Source organism: Anser brachyrhynchus, assembly GCF_964034855.1.
Source record: "Anser brachyrhynchus genome assembly, chromosome: 3".
Lineage (NCBI taxonomy): Eukaryota > Metazoa > Chordata > Aves > Anseriformes > Anatidae > Anser > Anser brachyrhynchus.
The window spans coordinates 66,475,273-66,495,754 of record NC_137696.1 but is presented as its reverse complement, the minus strand read 5'-3'; the positions used below and the strand labels follow the sequence as shown (position 1 = coordinate 66,495,754).

Genomic DNA, 20,482 nt, shown 5'->3' with positions numbered 1-20,482 from the left:
ATATTTCAGGTAAGTCATTACATGTGCTCCTTCTGCATTGGTTCTAGCATCATTCAGTTTTACTTGCTTCCATCTCTGCCACTTTTATAGGCTCTTTGTCATTTTTAATGGCTCCACTAGAGTGTCAACATACTAATAAAAGTCCTTTCTGATGGAGCAAGAGCCTCCAGTAGGAAGCTTCAGCAGTAAACAGTGTCTAAAAGAAGCATGTACTTAGGGAAGTGTCTACTCTCTTGTGTTGTGGAGGCCCAGACTTCACTGAAAAACAACCCAAAGTAGTTCAATTTTGCAAGCTGGTGTATTTAGACACTAGTGTTTATTTTATTTTATTTTGATAGGAGTTTTTGATTTTTTTTTTTGATGGGGGGGGGACACAGGTTCTTATGTTCATTAAACCTACACCAATCATCAGTACATTCAAAAGGGAGAATAGTGGTCAAATCTTATCCTTATTTATAGCCAATTCAAACTGTTTTCTGGAAGGGGTGGCATGGGTACAACTAGTTTTAAAAAGTAGTTCCCAGAGAAAACAACTGCAGGGAAATTAGATTTTTGCTGGAATCATACTGAAGCTTTACTGGAATCAGATTCAGTACTCAGAGTAACTCCAGATTTTAAACTCTGTTCTTGCCCAGATGGTTTTCAGCCAGACTTCATTATTTTTGGTGAGCTCATTTAAATTTTTACTTTATTCTTCAATCTGCAGACAGCTGGAACATTAAACTTTGATTTCAGCTCTTGTTTTTCTTAAGATTTTAGTAAATGTCTGTGCAGTTCCCAGCCTTTTAATCTTCTAGACTCATGCAAGGGGCAGCAGAAACATTCTTCTTCTACCTGAAATCCAATAGTATAGGAAGACAAAGGTTGTCCTAGGAAATCAGAGTAATGTTTCCAACAGCTATTTCCAATGAATGTTTGATAGCAAAGTGCTGAAAACAGTTGTCACAGATAATTTTGTCATTTTTATAACAATTTCTAAAGCATGGTTTTAATTCTGTTTGAAGATCACATTCAGCAGGCATGACCTTGCTTACTTGTATTTACGAGGAATATCTTAACCTATTTGCTGTTCAAATTCTAAAGGGAGCAGAGGCACTCTCTAGAATGGGGGCCCCCTGGAGCTAGAGATGAGAGTATAAGAGTTTAACATTTTTTTTTTCTTATTGGCCTGGGCTTAAGCTGTTGACCTCCATGATGTCTGGTGACAGTGAGTTCCTCAAGTTAATCGGTAACTCTGAGAATATTTCCATTTGTTTCACATCTGCTGCCTTTCAATTTCATTGGACTTCCATCTTTCCTGTATTATGAAAAAGGCTAAATATAAGAGTGCACATGCTTTTTCTATAACTTCCCATGTTTTGAAAACCACCATCACATCTGCTCAGCATTCCTGTTCTCTTCACTGTTTCGTACGAAAGACACTGCCTCTAACAACTACTGTCACCAGCTGCAGACTCTAAGTTTCTGTCTTCTTCAGAATCGAAGTGGTGTTTTGTCTAAGAAGGTATTGACAGATTTCAGAAAGAATCATGTGCAATTTGCAGTCCTTCCTGTGCCCTTTCTGTGTGCTGTTGGCTCTCTGTAGCTGTTGATACAGATGGAGGGTTTGTGTGGCTGACCTCAGAGGATTTCTTATGATCGGAGGGAAGGCTGGCAAGTTTGTCTGATGACTCACCCTTGTACCCTCTTTTCCTGCCCTTGACTCTTATATTTGAGTGGTATCAGATAACATCTATTAAAAACAAAACAGAAACTTATGGCTTTCCATAACGATGGCTTTCTCTGTTCTTTGGGCAGCTTGGCACTAAATGAAAATATCAATGAAAGGGTTGGATCAGGGCAACAAAACTCCATACCGGCTTTGCTTTCCTTGCTTCTGTGCGGTGTCCATCTCCTAAAAGCCCTTGCTGTTCTACCATTGCACAATCAAAGATAGCTCTTACATGCAGTTGCTAAAAGCAGAATGTTTTAAGTCTGAACACTGTGAAGTCAGTTAAGGAAAAAATACGTGGCTGTTTCACCAGGAGGGGAAAAAAAACAAAAACAAAAACAAAACAAAACAAAACACATTCTTTATATTTACATCTTAATGCTGGGTTCTGAGAATCCCAAATGTCAAAACACTAACTTCAAGGAAAGTGGAAACAGCTCTATTGGCAGTTCAACCAAGTGACAATATAAGACTTTAAGCAGTGGCTTGTGAGTTAATGAGTGATTAACAAGTCACTCTTTTAAATTAGTTTTCCATAAGGACTTCAGAGACTTCAGATGGAAGTTCAGCTGGGTTTGGATAAGTAATGGCAAGAGTTAATCCACAAATTTGCTTGGGCATTGGGCAGGCATTTTGCTGAGATTTCTAGTTCTTCCATCCGGTCACTTGTATAATGGGTTTATGTGGCAAGGTTTTGGTAGCAGGGGGCTGCAGGGGTGGCCTCTGTAAGAAGAGCCCAGAAGCTGCCCCATGTTAGATAAGGGCCTGAGTCTGACAGCTCCGAAGGGACCCACCACTGGCCAGAGCCAAGCCAATAAGCGATGTTGTCTGTACCTCTGTGAGAGCAGATTTAAGAACAGGAAAAGAAAAAAGAAAAAAAAAAAACTGCTGCGCAACAGCAGCTGGGAGAGCAAGGAGTGAGAACCAGCCCTGCAGACCCCTAGGTCGGTGTAGCAGGAGGGCAGGAGGTGCTCCAGGCAGGCAGCAGCAGTTCCCCTGCGGGCTGTGGAGAGGCCCCTGGTGGAGCAGGCTGTCCCCCTGCAGCCCACGGGTCCCACACGGAGCAGATCTCCACGCTGCAGCCCGTGGAGGAGCCCCCGGTGGAGCAGGTGGATGTGGCCTGGAGGAGGCTGCGGCCCATGGAGAGCCCCCGCAGGAGCAGGCCCCGGGCCGGAGCTGCAGCCCGTGGAGAGGAGCCCACGCAGGAGCAGGGGGCCTGGGGGGAGCTGCCGCCCGTGGGGGACCCGTGCTGGAGCAGTTTGCTCCTGGGGGATGGACCCCGTGGTACGGAGCCGTGTGGGAGCAGGGCTTGGAGAGCTGCTGCCTGTGGGCAGCCCATGCTGGATCAGTTTGGGAAGGACGGCATCCCGTGGGAGGGACCCCGCGTGGGGCAGGGGCAGGGAGGGACCGTGAAGGAGCAGCGGAGACAAAGTGCTATAGACTGATCACGGCCCCCATTCCCCGTTCCCTTGCACTGCTGGGGGGTGGGGGGGGGGGTGGGACGGGGGCATAAAAGAGGTTGAATGGGGGAAAAGGTGGTTGTTGTTGTGGTTGTTGTTGTTTGGTTTTCCTTTTTTTTTTTTTTTTTTAAGTTTTTCACAGTGCTGGTCCACTCCTGGTAAGTTAATAAATTATACTAATCTCCCTCTGCGGAGTCTTTTTTGCCCATGATGATAATTGGTCTCCCTGTCCTTATCTCAGTCCTTGAGCCCTTTTCTGTTGTATTTCTCCCCCTTTTTCTTTGAGGAGGGGGAGTGAGAGAGCGGTTGTGGTGGAACTCGGCTGCCCAGTTGGGTAAAACGACCGCAGCCTGGAAGGCTTGGAACTGTGTTCTGAGTTGATCTTTTGTGACATTTTTAAGGTAAGTTAAAACCAAGAAATGGAACACCAAATGAAAACCAAGATGAAGGCAACTCAGACTGTTTTTGGATTCAATGTTAGAAGATTTTGCTGCCCCTAAAGCTGACTCATTTCAAAATCACAGTAGATTTTAAAGGAAGTGCTGTTATTATTTTTGTGCCTGAGCAAAGAAATAGAATGCACCTGATTAAAGTAATGAAACACATCGAATAGCTTACATTTTTTCTTAATAATGCATATTAAAACCACTTGTAGACTCTTCACTTTCCAGAGTGGAAGTCCCAAATTAGGACTAAAAACATCACCAAAAATTGAATTTGGTCGTGTCCAATAATATATACACTGCAGATCCACAACACAACAGTAGTTTAAAAAGACTCTTCAGCTCTGCCTTACGTTTAGCAGCAAGCAGTTTGAATCAGTACATGCTGGTACAGATAAATGCAGACTGAGTAGACCACTGACTGAGTTCACAATTTTAGAGTACGGATTAAGCTATGTAGAAAATAAAAATATTAAATTGAGTGTCTCTGATAAATATTGGCTCTCTGACAGGTTTGAAACCCAGTATGCTAATTAAAACATACAATTTCTTAGTGACACTTGAACTATGAAATCATCTCAATAATGTTATAATACATTGGAATAGGAACAAAAAAACAAACGAAATATCTCCTGGGGCCAAATGATTACAACAGCTTTTGACTAACTCTTTTCACTTTCCTTCTCCCCTTGCTATTTGTACCTAGCACTCAAAGTCTGTTTCTCATGTTATGAATGCCTGGCTTTCTTATTTTGTAAATTCACAGAATACCATGTGCAAACATGCACACCAGTTAAATAATTACAAAATGAAAAATCTTATTAACAAAACATTTTGCTAAGGCATGGGGGATATAATACAGCACTATCACAGAAGCACACTTGAAAGCAAATGAATCTATAAATAATCCTTTGCATGTTTTCTTGTGAAGATATTAGCTATAAATTTATGTAACTCATACAAACATGGAACCTTCATAATATGATTTGGGATACCCTTCTAGCTTCATGTAATCTTGCCCTGCATACTGTGATGGTCAGCAGTCATGCTTAGAAAGCTCATTTTGTTTTTAATAATTCTCAAGGATAAAAAAAAAAAAACAAACTAAAAATAAAATAAAGTAAAACTGAAAATAAAATGAGCTACCCCAACTCAACCAAAATGTTGTACGTACAATAATGATCTGTAACTTACAGCCTTATCCTAAACTGCTACCAGACACAGACTATGGTCCTTCCCCACGTGTCTTCTAAGAAAAGTGCCCCTGAACCTACTGAGACAGGGCATTGTTTAATAAGAGAAACAGGATAAAAGTCTAACTTCTTCACAGTAAAGACTTATGAGTTTCTGGATTTCTGTGGTTTTCAAGTGATTTCTGTGCAGTTCCATAGATTTTTCAAAAGAGTAGGGTTAATGAGCCATGTCCTTGGACTTTATTTTCTGGGGCCAGTTTTGTGACTATTGTGAAAATAGTACATAGCATTCCTAAGTCTGTTCCTTGACCATACCTGCTCTTCCCAAATGGTGCAGTTGGAGAAGAGAGAGGTTAAAACTATGGCTTTCAGATCCCACAGTATTAAGCTGTGGTAGATCCGTTGTCATGAGGTCACACATTTGTTGTTTGCTCACAGCAAATCACAGCCTACCTTTGGGCATGAGATGTGGAGCACACCACCCCTTAGACCTCCCCCATGACCATGTAGCTTTGCTCAGGATCACAGGCCAGGTGTAATCCACCTGAATTAAATGATTATACAATTTATGCAGTTCTGTCATCTTAATCTAATCTCCTGTTGTGTGATGGGCTTTATTTTTTGCTTTATGCAGGATTGCCGAGTTCAGGACAGTTCCTATTTTTACTCTTGGCTAGATGCCATGGAAGTAAATAATAAAGTAATAAAAGTAATCATAGCAAAAGTACATTATAAAGGAAAATTCAGTCAACACCCAAATTAAGTCTTTCCACACACTCAGAATTTCTATAATTGACTGACACTGTAATAAAGATATGTAGCTAGATAATTAAAAAAGAAAAATCTTGCAGCAAAATAATGGTTAACACTGCAAACATGATAGCCTGCATGAAAAAAAAAAAAAAGAACAAGAAATAGAAAAATCAATCTTATAAAACAACAAAAAATAGTGCTTCTTTCAAATGTTCCATTATTAGGTACTGAGAACCTGAACTTACGTATCAGATTCAATATTAATTAAGGGGATGTAAATTAAATGTATGTTAAGTAGAATGATAGATAGATAGCAAATAGACTGCAAAGGAAGAAGCTTACAGTATAGTGAGTGACTTAATATATCCTTTGAGATATAAATTGAACCTTTGTTAAATGAAGAAAATAAAGTCTGAAGCAATTAAGCTCCTTTTGCTGTTTCCAATGCTCTGGACGATAACAATAACAGTAACTATAATGATTTTTTTTAATTATTATATAATTAATTTAAGTTTTCCAAATGGAAAAAAAAATAAGTATCTATGCCAACTTTTAGCCTGTTGTGAATTAAACTGTCTGGGTTATAAATTAGCTGCAAAACGAGGTTTTTAATGGAAATAGCAATTGACCTTTGGCAGTCACAGTGTTAAGAATTGCTGCTGTAGTGTCAAGTTACATCTCTGTTTCCTGGGCACAGTCTTAAAAGTTATATAACAGTACCCACTGCAGGATTACTCAATCCCTTTACCTAACCCTAATTGCATGCTGGACTTGCGGCTCCCGTAATAGTTCTCTATTGACATGCTCAGAGAAGATGTCAGTGACACCACCAAACCCAGATCCTGCTGCCTGCACAGACCAATAATGTTCTGCTTACCAGTACCACCCACCCTAAGCGACATTATTTTGTTTTTCTTTCGCTCTTTTCCTAGCTAGCAAACAATTCCTGCCCAAAATGATCTACTCCTGGAAAAAATCTGCATGAATAATAGATGCATAAACTACAGGTACAGTACGTACTGTACTGCGTTTCTTGGCATTTGTGTGAGACAACCACCCAGCTGCAGAAGGAAGGAATCAGACATATTAAAGTGTGTGATACAAGGCTATATTTTTATTTGGGCTTTCTGGAAATCATCTGCATGATAGCAGCAAATCTTGAGTGCGTTTTGTATCTCGTGTGGTCTTTAATATGCAGAACTTGACAGCATCCAGGCCAATATTTTCAAACCTGTCTACTTGTATTCAGACAAGCAAAAATCTGATTGAAATTGTCTTGGTATTGTAATTTTTCAACCAAAAAAAAAAAAATCTGAGACATTTGTGTTAATGTCTGCTTGATGCCATCTTTCAAAGGAAACATCTTAACTACCTTTCAAGGACACAGAGCAGCTGTGCCTCACTGTTTTCATAATTGTGAGTTTATGTAACTACTGATTACTAGTAGTAGGACTCCAAAGTCCTTGATATGGCTCGGGGTCCTCTTTCACTAGCTGATGGACAAGCAAGTATTGAGAGGCAGCTTTTTCCTGAAGAATCACAGAATGGCTTGGGTTGGAAGGGACTGATGGAGGTCATCTGGTCTACTCACCCTGATCAAGCAGGGACACCTAGAGCAGATTTCCCAGGACCACATCCAGAAGAAAAATATTCTTATATTTTTCTCTGTCTCACCACTTTTAACCCTTCTAGTTCACCTTGTAAATCTTCTCCCAGACAGGAAAAAGATGACCGATACCAGACTGCCGAGTGCAAATCCAGGTCACTGACAGCTCAAAGGATACAAGGACGGACTGCCTGTCTGCTATCCCATGGAGCCGCGTTCATCTGAAAGCAACTGTCTTCCAGTGGCAATGTGCCTGGAGGAGAAATCCAGCCCATGCAGTTTCACATATTGTCTGCAGAGTCATCACCCTGGCAAAGTCAGACTGGATAACGGATTTAGCTATCTCGTGGTGTTCAGTGTGTCATACAACAGATGGAGATTTCTCAGAAATTTCTGGCACAGTTTCAGAACAGGAAATATCTGCATGAAAGGCAGTGGATACGTTAAGAAGTTAAAAGGTCTCCTAAGCAGTGTGCTCTAACAGATCTTGTTCTTAATGAGACAAGAGGCAGAAAAGGATGCGGCATGCTGAGAACATACTGTTGCCACTCCTGACTCGATAAGTTAGCCTACCTCTAAAGTTCCTCCTAACTTGTGGGTCATAGCTTGTGCATGGAGATGCGTATTTCTCTGATTCAACTCCTTCAGAAAGAAAGTGCACAAAAAGTTTTCTTTGAATATACTGGAGCACAGCAGGATAAAATAGTGTTTGCTCACTGTTTGTAAGCTTCTTTCCCAAAAGTATTTTGCCCGAAAATATACTCTTTGCCTTTCTCTCTCTTCTTAACTTCCCTCCTTCTTGTTACCCTTAATTTTCATACTTCACTGTACATATATTTGGCTACCTTCATTGTTTTCTTCCTCACTTCCCTCAAACAAAGGATACAGAAATCACTTCATTTCATTGCTCAGTTTTAAACCATAAGATCTAATTTTGGTTTATGACCACCTCATTCTGAAACAGAGACCAGCAGTTTCCTAGATTTATCTGGAAAGCTATCGTGCCAAACTGTTCCATGTAGGACTCATCCAGCCCTTACCGTAATGATCTTACCATTTCCTGCACAACATGCTCTGTGAGTGGCAAGACCTAGAAGGAGCCACTGGACATGTGTTGCACAGTGTTTAACCTGTGAGACAATTCACTTATTTCATTTTTTCTCTGGCACCTCTGGCAGGAAGAGAATTCTTGTTCCTATGTACTCAGTGCATCTAACTGTGTGCCTGTACAGCCCTGTGGTGATAGCTGTGCATTTTTATGCCAATCAAAAAAAGGCGACTTAACCATAAAATGACCAACTACATTATAGGGAGGTAAGTTTGACTGTATGGGAACAAGATATAGCAGTTGGGAAAAGCAAGGTCAAACAAGTATCCTCTGCTTTTTATTCCTGACATCATCGCTGAGCATCTAATGAATAATTCCGTATTTCATCAATTTACTCGAACCAAATTTTGTGTCATAATGCAGAGCCTCAAAATCTTTCTAGGTGCAGGTGTATCAGTAGCCTTACATCTTATTCTCAATACTTCCACTATTTTTTCGTGGGATCCATGCACACGAGCTGCGTGCAGATCTTGTAGTCAGCTGTGTCCTGTGAATTTGTATCAGTCAGCCTGTCAAAGGGACCGCCTGTGTTTGAAGCAAGAGGGTCTGTGCTGTCCTACCATGGTCAGCTGTTCACACAAAGTACTCAGGATTGCAGTTGCCTCAGTGGGTAGTTGGAGCCAGAAAAGCACACTCCGTGCTTGTAGAAGTATAACAGTGAAATGAACAAATCAAACAAATGGAACTAGCTGAAAACACAATATTGGCCTTTTCCTGCATCTCTAATAATTTTCTGCAACAGCTGGATAATTTATTGATCTATTTGATCTAACACTATTGTCTGCTCACATATTGCCTAAGGCAGATTTCCGTTTCATCAGCATGCCCATTATTTACACTACAAGATTCATTTATAAGTCACACAATATATTCCCTGGAAATACATTTCTTTTAGCGTTTGTTATTCATAAATCTCCTTGTTGGTTAGCTAAATCCTGTAATATTACTTCAGTTATTGCAGTGAGCAACCTACTGTTAGAAACAAGGTGAAACTGAAGTAAGTAAAACAGCTTTAGCTTGTTCACAAGATAGAACACAAATGTTAGCGTGGAAAAATATTTCTACCTTAGGTACGAAGATTTCATTTCCTGTAAAAGGTTACAGAAGTATGCCTTTTGTGGAGTTGTGATAGTTTCCACCAGCCAAGTCTTATCTCACTTTAATGATTCCAGCACAATGCAAAGGCATCAAGCTACTCAGTCATTGAGAAAAATACAGTGAGTGGGAACGTAGAAAGTAACCACAAATTAGGGTAATTTCTGCAGTATAAAGACTGAAGTTGCCTGCCTAGCTGCAACATAGCAGGGCCTAGACCCCAGCTGGGACATTCAGCAGCTACCAAAACACATGTAAAACACAGAGGACACAGAGAAATCTAGCTTGGCACTAATGAATGATGCTGAACTAGCACCAAGTGATGTCTTCCTGCCGAGGCTGCCGATGTAAGCTGAGTGCTGCTGATGTAAACTGCCGAAATCCCGGCACCTGCCACCAGAGCAGCCTGTGTTTGCTCTGCCACACTTTGCACAAGGTCCTGGCCATGCAATGCTTGGTATGTTAATTACAACAGGGGCTAATGGGAAAGGCAGCTGAGCTGGAAGCAGGTTTTGAACTTGAGCTGTCTGCCATCAGTGACACTTCAGTCACTCACAGGTGCTGGTGGTGACAGCCCGTGGATAAACAGGACGAGATACTTAGGTTCTTTGTTCCCATTCAGACAAACTTCTCTTGGCTCCAAAGGAAGATCGGGTGGAAACTGGATAAGGTGCCTGGTATTTTGCTTGAAGCTATTAGAGCTGGTAATAGTCTAAAAGGTTGCTGGGGAATGCTTTAATATATCTATGAAGTTTTTATCAAAGCGACACAGAAGCAAAGGAGCTACAGAAGGATACTCATCCCCCATGAAAGATTAATCATAACCAAATCTTCCAGAGCTTACTCCTACTGCTGATTTCATGTCTGCAGTCTCTGACTATGCTGCAAAAGGATTAGTAAACTCCTATGAGACAGTACCAATCTCCATGTCTATATGCTTCTTCTCAGCAGCATTACTTCATGGCCTAGATATCTACTATCAACCAAAAGTACTGGCCAGCCGACGAGACAAACATAGTAGTCAGTCAATAGCTGATTGCAGACATCTGCCGTGCTCAGGAGCAGCATGCAGCGGTGTTTGTATTAAGAGAAGCTTTTGTGGCTAGACAGCGGGACTGACTTGCTCAGAGCTTGGTTATGGTAACAGTCCCCCAAGGCAATGACGCACAGCTTTAGGAAGGAAGCAGGTTCTCTGATTTACAAACCATGCTCCCCCTCTTCTCTGCCAAATAGCTGGAGTGCCTCATTGCACCTAAAAAGGGGGGGATCTGTAAGGAAAAACAAACTTATGAATAAGCACTGATTGTAGTTTACACAGCCAGTCCATTTGTTCTTTTGTCTGTCTTATTGCTTATTTGCACTTTGTGAGTTTAGCCACTGTCCAGGACAGGAGACAGTGTGAATCACCCCAGGACTGGCCCTAAAGGACTCAAGGAGACAGCGGTTGCTTTAGCTCTTCTGTGAACAGACTGTTGTGGTGGCACCATCCTCAAGCAGGTAGCACCGTACCCTCCGTGACAGCAGGATCCCCTCGGTATGCCTGACCGATGGAGGGGCTTCTCTTTTGAGAGATGGCATTTCCCTAACGCTGCTTTGTTTCCCAACAGCAACATCACACGACGTTTCCTTGAGACTCCAACAACTGGCCCATTAAATGGTCCAACTTTCTGATATCAGCTGAATTCGTGGAAACTTGAGTATTTTCACCACCGTCTCTGGCTTATTTTGCTTTTGAGGTGGGGTAAACAAATTTTAAATCCGGCCCTTGTCTTTCTACACCAATGCATTTTTAGCTGCCCTGCTGTGGCTCAACACTTTTCCCTGGCATTTCTCTAAAGCTTTGGCCCAGTATCATCAGAGAAGACCCTCTCTGACACTGTAAAACTATCAGAGAGAAATGGTTTTCAAAAATATGTATTTGCTTTGAAAATTCAAAATAAGTGTAAGAGCAAAGAATGGCATTGTGAGGCAGGATTTAAAGCACAGAAAACTAAAACAGTGACAGTCACCCTTTAAACCTCCTTTGTCACTAACCCTTCATAGTCTCAGGTTCAGAAAAGGGCTAAAGTAAAGGTCTAAATTACCAAAGATGGAAAAAACACGAGAAAAAAAAAGTCTTATTTAAACCTTTTGGTCAAAAAAACTGTTGTAGTAATCTCAGTTTCTGCATATGTATTTAGCAATAGTAATCCACATGCTGGTAGTTCTGTTTGTGTGATTTGGATTTTCATGAATACTAGTTCTTCTGCCTGTTCAGCATTCATTGTTCAAGTGGTGGGATCTGTTCCCTACATTTTGTTCCCTGACTGGTCTGCCGAAAGTTTCTAAGGAAATTAATTATTTGTGCTTAAGCACCCTTTTCCAGTTGTAGATACAAGTGAAGGACTGACAATTCTCAAACATTGACATGAGAAACAAAAAGGAAAAAAAAATCTCTCTGCAAATGTGGGCAAGGAAGAGAATGACAAACACATTTAATACTGTTATGTGAACAAATACTCTCCAGTGCAGTTTGTAGCAATCAGGCATCTCTTACTACAAGAAGGGCGGTCATTTCAGGATGTAATGAAAGGCTCCCCAGATTGGCCTTTCAGTATTTCTGTGGCAAACATTTTCATCTAGTTTGGACAAGTTTGAAACTTTTGAAAAAAGCATCAGTCTTCTGAATACTTGTCAAACTTCAGAAGACTTTCAACTATCTCTGTTGGAACTAATTAATCCCATGAGCTGAAGACAATTCAGCTAGCTTTATGCATTTTTCCAAGGAAGAGAATTATTATATGGAGAAAAAAAAAAAAAAAGATTATCAATGCATTTTTAAGAAGAAAGGATGGGATGTGTTATTTAAAATAATAATTTACTGCTTTTGAAGCTATGATCATAAAAAACATCCTATTTTATGGGATTAAGTATTAGATTAGATTAGCAGGTGACGGCCTATACATGAAATTGACCTTTTAGAAATCAAAAGTTCCTGCTCCAACTCTCACTGCACATTCTAAAATTATACAACATATGCCATAACGTATTATATAATATATAAAAATAGTTACTTTTTTCTACTTTATCGTATCTCAGGAGAATTCACAAAATTCTCAGTGCTCAAAAAAAAAAAAAAAAAGGAAAGAAAAAAACAACAAAGGGAAACAGACATGTCTTACAATGTCTTTTTGTGAAGGCCAGTGATCCACTGGCTTTTCTCCTCCTGGCAGTCATTAACAGTGCAAGGATTTTACCTTAAAGCTTCTGATTCTACATTTACTTTCATATTCATTGCAGTTCCCTTATTTTGCTTTTTTTGTCAGAGCAATCTACCTCACTACACAAGCGCTGCAGAAGTCATTTACTGACTGCATGAATAAAGTTCAGAGTGCTCCTTCCAAAGGACAAGTGTGCTCTGTTGACAGCTTCCCCATGCTTTCTTTGCTTGTAGCTCCAGGAAATGGGGGAGGCAGGGAATAGGTGAGTCAAAAACACGCAGAACTGTCCAGAAGGTATTGCTTTCTGCAGTGGAAAGACAACCAAATCTTCACAGTATTTCCAAGAAAATGAAGTTGTTCAAGTCTTTGATTTTGTTTGGATCAGACGTGTTTTTCAATCCAAATGTTTACAAGTCAGGCAGAGAATGGACTTTAACCTCAGTACCTCCAGATAGTGTATTTACCACTAGGCTGTTTTTCTTCATTGGTCTTATTTCCATGAAACATAATGGCTTCAATGATCTGACCAATCTAATATCAGCTGTTCCCCATTGCATCATTTTCTTCTTAGCTGGTCATTATTGTCACCTGTTTGTGAGGTAAACATCACCTGTTTGTGAGGTAAAGACAGATTTCCAAATTCTTGTGCCTTAGGCATGCTTACATAAATGCATACTCATGCTATTACTCCCTGCCTGTGAAAATATATAAATATATAAATAAATAAATAAATAAATAAATAAAAAGAAAAGAAAAAAATCAAATATGTCTGGAAATACAAATAACTTAAAAAAGATTCAGCTTTGTGAAGTCTTCCCCTCTGTTGCATGCCCATTTCATATACATCACCATGAGATACACCATAATTTTCTACCATATTTCATGGGATTCCGTTTACCTCAAGAGAAATCTTTGTGTTCTATTTATTTCATTTTGATTCAGGCAGAACTGGCATTTTTTAACTTTTTTTTTTTTCCTAGTTCTGGGCAACTGAAGGCCCAGCTTGGTGAAAAGATTTACTCAAAGTCCCATTGTTGGTTAGGGCCAGGGCAGAGCTCAGAGCTCAGAGCCCAAAGACACCCTGTTAAGTGAGAAAGGGTGTCAGCTGGCAGATGACACCTATTTGCTTTACATCCTTGCCCACTACTGCATCTCCCTTTTTCACATGTAGGTGCCAGCTACTGCTCAATTATCAGGATGAAAGAGTGTGGCCAGGGTTGATGATGTGCTGGTGAGTCACTCGCACTCATGGCTCATGTCCTGGAACAGCCCACTTTTCCCTTAGCAGGCTCTGCTGCCTCCCCCAGGCCAGCTCTTGTGCAATTCCAGAGAAGACCATTTTCTCTTCCACAGTTGTTTGTCAATGACTAAAACAAGAGACAAGGACATCTCTAACCCAGAAATATTATTAACATATTTTCCTCTATAATGCGAATTATTACTAATATATCTTCCTCTTTGGTGCCCCCTTTTTTTTTTTTTTTTTTTTTTTTTTTTTACATTAGATTTTATGTCAAGACTGCTGAAAGTTTCAGGTGGCTGGATAGTTTGAGAAACTCTGATGAATCTCTGAACTTCCAGATGTGTGTCTCATCCTAACTCCAAACCTTTCACCCACATATTCTTTTATATGGTTTGTTTCCAGTGCTGCAATGTGTATATATCTTCAGAATATATTAGGAAAAAGCGAAAGTAGGTCACAAACACTAAACACAACATTGGTTTTGGTAAAGATCACCGATTGCGAGCACAAAGTAGAAAGAGGTTAATGAAAGTCACCCTTTTGCAGCTACACATTTTATGCAACATCCCATATATTCTGCTATGAAATAATACGACATTCACATGATAGCAAAGCTCAAATTTAGCCCTTAAAAAGCTGCTTGCTGAGGTCTGAGATGACGTGAAGGGAGTAAAACCTCTCTAATGCTTAAATCCTCCTGCTGCTTTAGAACAGTCAGCACCTGATTAGCTTTAGCTCTTTGTTTGATGGGAAATGTCAGCTCACCCCAAGAAATCTCCTAAACCCAAAGGCAGGAGCATCTGTCTCCATCTAGTGTTCACCCGTCTGCATTTTTACAGGGCTGCCACACCAAGAAGTTATAAACAGAAAAGGGAAGGAAGGAAACACTTGCTCATTACAACGCCATCCTGCTCACACACACGTCGCATGTACGTGTCTGCTGCAGCCAGAGGTAATAGCTGACATACACACCTGCCAGGGCACTCAGCACCTTCACCTTCCTCTTATGTTAAAAATGGGAAGAAAAAAGAGAAAGGTAGGGTAAATGACAAAAAAAAAAAAAAAAAAAAAAAAGGTTAGAATATCTTGTCTTTTTACAGTATCATTTTGCCCATGACTGGGGTTAAGTTCAGACTCTTGCTGTTGTTTAATGCTGAGGGAATTCTTCAGTACGAAAAATGTTTAATTAAGTACAGACATTGTGGAAACATTTATAGGAATGCTTCCAACTTTAACTCCCAAAATACTGGATAAGAGTCATTCAACTCACCTCACAGTGTGACTGTGAAGAGGGGAAAAGTCACACGCTTTGTGGGTTGTGAAATGGAGACAATTTTCTCCCAAAACCCTCTGGGAGATTTGAGGGTATTTGAAGAGAAACCAGGGACATAGTACTGCCAAGGTATCCCTCTGCTCCAGGGGTCCATCTTTTTCCCCTGCATTTTGTTTCATCATTTATAAGAACAGAAACATTTGTAGAAGATTCTATGCAGGATGACCATTTCGCACTGGTAGAAGCAGAACTTGAAGGGGGTGGTATGCCACACAGGCACTTCTGAGAAGAGAATGAGTCCCTTCAAAACATTTCTAGGTTCCTAAAGGCACTTTCAGGATGCCCATCTGGGGCACTACCTGGACCCACTGCTGCGGAGAGCTGGAAAGGAATCACCAAGGCTAAGCTGAGCTGTTGTCCTGAAAAATTCAGAATGGATATAAATATAAATTCTTAGTTTACAACAAGTGGCGGAAGAAGATCCCGCAAGCTCGACATACAGCAGTGCATACCAAGAGCCTCTGTGGCAGCCAGGGTCTTACACAGTCATTATCAAGTTTCTATTAAAGACCTCTATTTGAAAGCTGAAATAATCACTGGCTGAATGCAATTCAGCCCTAATCTCCATTTCCTAACACTTCTATATTTCAGTAAGTGGAATTGATTCTGAAATAATCCGGATGTCAGTGGGATGAACCTAAGTGGTTTTGATGGTAGTCAGGTGAAGCAAGCAAGGAAGTCATGGAGCTCCATCATGCAGTTAGTCTTGGTACCAGTTTCCATTGGTCCCTAGGCAAAATAAATTTACAGCTGTTAACATGCTCACACATTTCAATTCTCCCATACCATGTCTAACTGTCTTCCCAAAACATGTTAGCCTATTAATATGCAGAGGATGCTGAAGGATGTAAAAACATAAGGGAACTAGGGTGCCTCTTGTGGTGGGTACCAGAGAAGAAGGAAAAAGAGAGGACCTCAGCAGGAAGAAGGAATTTAAGATCGACAGATTGTCTGGTCTGTGGGAACCTGTCAGATCTTCAGGGAGTTCCTGAAGTGCAGGAAGATGGGGCAGTGGTGCACAAGGTGTTACTAAAGGAGGTATAGGAGTACAAGGAACTTCAGCTCCAGCCGAGAAGCAGCACCCATATGAGACTCCAGAAAATGTTATTCCACATTCCTTATTTTATTTGAGGACTTGCTCTCTTTTGTTCAAACTCTATCCTCTAATGCTCAACAGCTTCTAACTTATTATGAGGACTCATCTGAACTGCAAGCTCTACCACTAAGTTCTTGCTGACCTCCAGTTAATGAGAACAAGACAAAGACCACACATGATCTGACTCATGCAAATACTGCAAGCACTGCTGATGTTGAAAATGCCAGTAAGTGAAAATAGGTTAAAGCTGTTTGTAAAGAGATGAGAGGCAATGGGATAGAAATATACAGCATTTAACATTTCATGTAAATATTATTTTCATATTCCATTGCTTCCAACTTGCCATCCCTCTGGAAAAAAAAATAATAATAATAATGAAGGACTGTGTTTAGATTTTGAAACAGGCTTTGTTGAAACACATTCACCTTATCATAGAATCATGGAATGGTTTGGGTTGGAAGGGATCTTAAAGATTATCTAGCTCCATGCCATGGGCAGGGACAATTTCCACTTGTTCTATCACTACACACCATGACAAAAAGTCTCTTCCCAGCTGTCCCGTAGGCCCACTTTAATTACTGGAAGGCCACTGTAAGGTATCCCTGGAGCCTTCTCTTCTCCAGGCTGAACAACCCCAACTCCCTCAGCCTGTCTCCATAGGAGATGTGCTCCAGCCCTGTGATCATCCTCATGGCCCTTCTCTGGGCCTGCTCTAACAAGGAACTATCGCAGTTGTCATTATGGATGTGAGGAGGTATAATTTCCCCTGGATGTTAGGGCTAAAAAAGGATGTATGTTATTCAGTGCACAAGGGCTGAGTTTAAACTCTGTAGTAAAACCAGATGACTTTTTCATCCTTCTGAATTTCACAATGAGTGTTTCACATGGTACCAATCATTATTAATGGGAATACTACTAAAGAAGTTCAGTTTTAGTCAACTATTCAAAAGCTTGGGTACATTTACCAGCCTTGTTGGTCTAGAAATGGGCAAGCATTTTCATCAGATCTGGATTTCCTGAACACATTCCAGGTATCCTATGTCTCAGACTGCTCTGAAATGGTCCAAAAAAGAAAAAGCCATTGGGGTGTTTCAATATTCAGGTAACTGGTTGACAATAAACAGATGGATGCAAAGCATGATGTATTTTATATTAATATTAATGCTGATACTGTTATTATCTGTGTGTTTATGTATATCTTCCAAGCTTCAAAATCTTTGACCTCTGGAACAATCCTTATTTTTGCTGAACTACATTACCCCTTTCTAGGCAATGACAATAGTTCTGTTCAGTAGACAAACACATATTTGTGGGTATACACGTAATTTAAAGTGAATGTTGTGCTCAGAAATAGGCCTGAAGTGGTAGGCATTAAGTCCTTTATAAATTCCCAGAATAGTAAAAGCGCTTGCAATGGCTATGCAAGCTTTCTCATACTACCAATATACTTCCAGTCTGCTCTTGTGGAAGTACCCTTACCTTTGAGAATACAGTCCAGTTTCTATGGCTATTCAACTCTCAGCTTCTCTGCTGAAGATACCAAGAAAGGCATTCTGGAGAAACAGATGCCCAATGTAGTTTTGGATGTGGGCAATGATGAAAGTAAAAGGGTAAAACTGGTAGTAGTTAATTTTGGACTGTTTGTGTACTGGGAGTCTCAAAATGCCTCAGTCTTCAATATCTTGGAGTTGCACCTGCATTGGGTGTACTGACTTGACATAGTGCCAATTTATGCAGACCATGTTGAGACAGTTGTCATTTTGAATAAAATGAAGTTCCAATCACTTGAGTAGCAAGGCTACCATATAATTGTGACAGGTGAGATGGGATTTTAGGACTTAAGTAGGGAAATGCCAAACTACAAACCCCTCCCCAAACCCCAAATTTCTCTTAATCAGTAATGATGCCAGAAATCAGTAATGTGTTTCTTACTGGTCTCATATGGCTTTTACTTCTTCCATAATAACACTTCTGCCCTGTAATGCACACATGGGACTGACTATGTTTATGTGCCATATATGAGGGCAGAATCTTACTCAAAAACAGCTCATGAGATAATGACTGGAAAGAACAATGGTCTGTGGGAATTCTGCCCAGATCTTTGAGAACTGCTAGGATCACTTTTCCCAGACTAAGGAGCCTTGGGCAGCAACAGCTTGAAATGTTGAAACCAAGAGCATTTTTGAGGGAGTACATTTTAGAAAAATGTCTTGAAACTGCATTTTGTAACTGTGGAGAATGAGGTGGAGACTGTATGTGGGTTAAGACTGCTGAAAGTAGGATGTATATCACCTAATATCAGCCATCTTCAAGGAATATTTTTAGTCTAAACTGGTCATTTGTGTTTCCTCTGTCATCCATGTAGAGAGACAACTCTACATTTAGCCTATATGAAGACTTCTTTGTGACACCATTTTTAGGATATGACACATTATCCTCGTAGGTGTCAATCATACTCTACTCAACAGCATGGACAGCATGGACACTCAACCAGATGGGACAGGATACTTATCTTTTAGCAGAATAAAGTTAGGTGAGAAGAATTCTTCTTTTTGGTTTTCTGGGAGAGGATACAGAGTATTTAATCCAGAATATGAGTGTAGACTGCAGTTTTATTTCTGTGTGAAACACTTTGGCTTTGGATGATGGAAAAATAATTGCTCTTTCATGCTGTGGCCCTAAAGGTTGCAATCCAAAAGTACAGACTTGCTTCTTCCTGATATTTGGATCTTGTCTCTGGGATGGGCTGAGAAGGTGAGCTGGTAAACAGGTTGGCTGGTTCTTGTAAAATGAGGCTGTGATGTCTTCCAGTCCCTTGAGATGTTGCCTGCCTCCTTCTCATAAGAAACAACAAGTCTTTAGTCACCTGCACAGCATTTCTATAGGAAGAACCCCAAAGAATATCAGTGCTTATCAGTGCTGGAAACCCCACCGCTGGCACTGTAGTTAACTGAATGTTTTTGTTTGTTTGTTTGTTTGTTTTTTAATGCAACTTCATTGTCATTGTGCACATAGATCCCAAAGACATGTCTTCTTCCAGACCTTAAGTACAAATCTTCCTGTCAACTGCAATGGCCCAGGCTAACCACCATGGCCATACAAGGATTTAACAAAGGCATCTGAATAAATGTACAAGGAAGTCCAATATTATGATTTAAGCATGCATGGTTCTGGCCACAGGAGTAGAATTGTTTTTAGCATAGAAGGAGTGAATAGAAAGGAACATATTAACAATGATATTTTCTATCTTCTGTAGGCAAATTTTCTGAAATACTTTTATCTTTATTCTTTAGTTGGCTAAGACATTCCAATGTAGTGACACTGATACCCGTTGTCACTACACAACACCATTGTCCTTCGCAACGTCTGGTATGTTTTCTGACAGAGAGCAGACTACTTTAACCAGTTTTGGAAGATGTTGAAGAAAAATAAATCTTTGTCTGAAGGCTCCGTTCTCACAGTTATAGATGACTTGCCTGAGCCAGAAAGAGGGGGATTCATCTCAGCAGTTCTGCAGTCAGTACAGAGAAATAACTATCCACTGAAGGCCTTAACCTAGACAGACATCTAACGCAGGAAAAATAACTCAACTTCAGAGGTGTCTATTTGTGCCAGGGTGATGAGCTTAAATGGGATGAAATAAATTATAAGGGATGATCTGCCTAGCAAAACTCGGAATCAAACGCATGTTTTCCAAGCCCTGACCAAATGGTGATATCACAAAGCCATCCTTTTCACTGGATTACTATTTAGCTTTAGAGAAGTTTTTGGTATCATCTGTATCTAATTAGCCATGTTTATTTTAACAGTGAAAGCACTAAACAGATTGTCTAATTTATTATTACCAATACATCATACATAATTGATTTGTCAGTCCCTTGGAATTAAATATAAACAAAAGTAATTTCTGGAGTAAAACCAAAATGAAAAGACATCAGTGTCAAGTATTTGACAAACAAAAATGGTAAATTAAGTTCATGTTATGTCAAATAAAATATTTCAAAAATTTTGCAAAGAAAAAATTACTCCATATTTAAGTACTTGAATACTTTTAAAATTTCTTTAGTTTCTTAATGAAGTAATTTTATTTTTTTAAGACTTTTCTTTTAGGACTTGAATGCATATAAGAAAGTTTGCAGATTCTAAATTAGGAGGAACTGTTGACTGCCTCAAAGGTGGAGATGCCTTGCACAGAGATACTGAAAAACTAGAGGACAGGGCAATCACCAGCGATACGAAGT

The 20,482-nt window shown here is 40.1% G+C and overlaps 2 long non-coding RNA genes across 7 annotated transcripts in view; one reads left to right on the top strand and one right to left on the bottom strand.

Moving 5' to 3' along the window:
* The window catches only part of LOC308191449, a 71,397-nt gene that overhangs the window by 19,579 nt on the left and 31,336 nt on the right, over window positions 1-20,482 (bottom strand). The window lies entirely within an intron of this gene.
* Window positions 3,019-8,859, top strand: LOC308191451. Its single transcript, XR_013948007.1, has 3 exons — window positions 3,019-3,329; window positions 3,458-3,572; window positions 7,277-8,859. It is a non-coding gene; the product is annotated as an uncharacterized lncRNA (long non-coding RNA).